This window comes from Cryptomeria japonica, chromosome 11, assembly GCF_030272615.1.
Source record: "Cryptomeria japonica chromosome 11, Sugi_1.0, whole genome shotgun sequence".
NCBI lineage: Eukaryota > Viridiplantae > Streptophyta > Pinopsida > Cupressales > Cupressaceae > Cryptomeria > Cryptomeria japonica.
In genome coordinates this window covers 180,732,530-180,735,903 of record NC_081415.1, presented here as the reverse complement: position 1 = coordinate 180,735,903, position 3,374 = coordinate 180,732,530, and positions in this window count along the sequence as shown.

Genomic DNA, 3,374 nt, shown 5'->3' with positions numbered 1-3,374 from the left:
CAGATTCATAACCAACTCTGATACCACTTGATGTAGTCAAGGGAGGGAGGTCCAATGAAGGATGACCCTGCCTTGAAGCCTAAAACATAAACACCATGAAAGATACTAGTGACCGATTGACACAACACAAGGTATAATCAAGGAAAACATAAAAAGAGCAATCCTTATAATAGTTTAATGAATTACATATGCCCTCAGGTTTTACACTTGCTGGACTGCAGACCAGGATTACAAAACAATTCTTAGAACTCAAATCTATTATCCACAGATCATCTGCTCAATGATTCGACATTCGATAATAGTCTGCACTATCTGCACTGATCTGGACCTCAGTCCCTCCAGACAAGAATCTCTCTAGAAACTATATTTGTTTTGAATCTTTTCTTCATCGGGCCTCCTTCCCCTCAAACCAATCTCCTATCTTCCACTTTATACCATCCATAAGCAACGAAAAATCGATCAAGTCAGCCAAAGATCCACTGGTTCATAATGAAACGTGCAAACAATAATATGCCAACCCAAATCACCAAGAACATCTCCAACAATACTTAGAACTTCATGCAAAATTCAAAGAACATCGATCAAGCCCAAAAAAACATCTCTCAATCGATCCACAAGTTACGAAAACCATCTACAACCCAATTCTTCTTCGCTTCACACACTGCAAGACCGACCGGTAAGAACACACCAACACCAGACCAATACCGGAATCAATATCTCACCGGAATCAAATCCAAATTCCATGAATCTCAAATTTGTTTAAGACAATGATCTCGAGATGCTAAATCCAAATCTGCAACTCTAAATTCTCAAACATGAAGAAACACGACAATCTCCAAGCAACTCCACTGCTAACGAATCCAACCGGATGAACTACTCAGCTGCTCCTGCATCAAGATTTCAACATCACTCTTCTTGACATGGTCTTATTTGCTATTTGAGATTTTTTACAAATGTTCACCAAACCTTTCTTAACTTTTTCAACAATAGCTTTTTGTATGTGAGAAGTTGTCCTCTTTTTGTTTGTTGTATCTATACCCAACAATTTTAATGGATCTATTAACTCTTTATGAGTAAGTGCAATTTAAATCAATTGGGCTTTCTCTAATGTACTATCAACATTATCAAAATGAGACATTATTTATTTTGCACTTTTACTCATTGACCTACTTTTAGTATGTCTATGTTCTTCATTGAGACATTTCAATTCATCCAAATCCATTTCAAGTAAATGATCTAAATTTTTATAAGAAATATTTCTCTTCACCTTTTTAGCTAGATCCATAATATTCTCATCCATACCTATAGAAGGTAATGAGCCCGACCCCTATCCTTAGACCTCCATTGATTCAACTTGGGCCTACTCCCTATGTTTTTCAACTATAATGTGTTCTTCAACCTCGTTTGCCTCAATTCCTGCTTGAGAACTTCCTTCTTTTTAAGCTCTTTCTATATATATATATGTATGTATGTATGTATGTATACATACATACATATGTATATGTATGTATATATATGCATGTATACATATACATATATGTATGTATATGTATACATGCATATATATACATACATATACATATGTATGTATGTATACATACATACATATACATACATACATATATATATATATGTATACATATATATGTATACACACATATATATATATGTATACATATATATATACATATATATATATATATGTATACATATATATATATGTATGTATACATATATATATATGTATGTATACATATACATACATATATATATATACATATACATATGTATGTATCTATATACATACATACATATGTATATGTATATGTATATATATATATATATGTATGTATGTATATATGTATGTATGTACGTATATGCATGTATGTAGGTATTTATGTATGTACATATATATACATACATAAATATATATGCATATATACATATATACATACACACACACAAATATATGTATGTATGTATGTATGTATGTATGTATGTATATCCATGTATGTAGGTATTTATCTAAGTACATATTTATACATACATATATTTATATACATATATGTATGTATATATATGTACATATATACATACATACACACATACATGCATACATACAAATATCTATATATGTATATGTATATGTATATATATACATCACACATACATGCATACATACAAATATCTATATATGTATATGTATATGTATATATACATACATACATACATACATATATGTATATAAATATATGTATGTATATATATGTACATACATACACATATCTACATATGTATATGTATATGTATATACATATGCATACATATATAGATACATATATGCATGTACATACATACATACATATAAATATATGTATGTATGTATATCTACATATATACATACATACATACATACATACATAACATATATATATATATATATATATACATTTATGTATGTATATATATGTATATACATACATGTATGTATGTATGTATATATATGTATATACATACATGTATGTATGTATGTATATATATGTACATACATACATACCTACATACATACTGCTACTACTTATTAAGCTACAATTAGTTTTATGTCCAAAGTCATTCTATATACTCTAGTCGGTTACTACTACCGAAATATTCAGTCGGTAAGCACAAAGCAGTCAGTTATAGAAGAAAGTAGTCACAAAGCCTAGTATATAGCGAGCTGTCTACCAGTTAACATTCCATGTCTACTGAGTAGCAATAATGATACACTGAGTTGATATACACCGAGTGAAACATGTTACCAGATTCATTGAACCTAGACACACATGGGAAAACATGTTACAAGATCGAGGAACAAAGAACCGTTATCACATTGGAAATTGCACTTAAAGATTTTGTATGATTTCGAGGTCATCTATCCAATGAAATATTTTGCATGGTTATTCATTCGATAAATCATGTTTGTAAGATCGAAGCAATGAACAGATCACCGACATAAGAGATCTATTTATACAACATGGATTAAGGATAAAAATATGAAAATACAGAGGTGTATGAAGCAAGACATGTGTAATAGATAAGGAAGCACTGAGTATTGTGACTGTCAGAGACACAGAGGTCACCGAGAAGGATTTTAGAGAACAGTAAAGGAACAAAGTAAACAGAAGGGTTTACCGAGTTAATCTATGGGTTACCGAGGTATGCTATAAGAAAGATAATCTCATTTTGAGCACATAGAATCTGCTATAACATTTCAGATGTGAAGTTGTAGATATTTGTAATGATTTTATTGTAATATTTTGAAGTTGTAAGAGAAACCTTTAACAGGATAAAAGACTCTAACAAAGTCTATAAATTGTAAAGCCTTTAACTGAGTG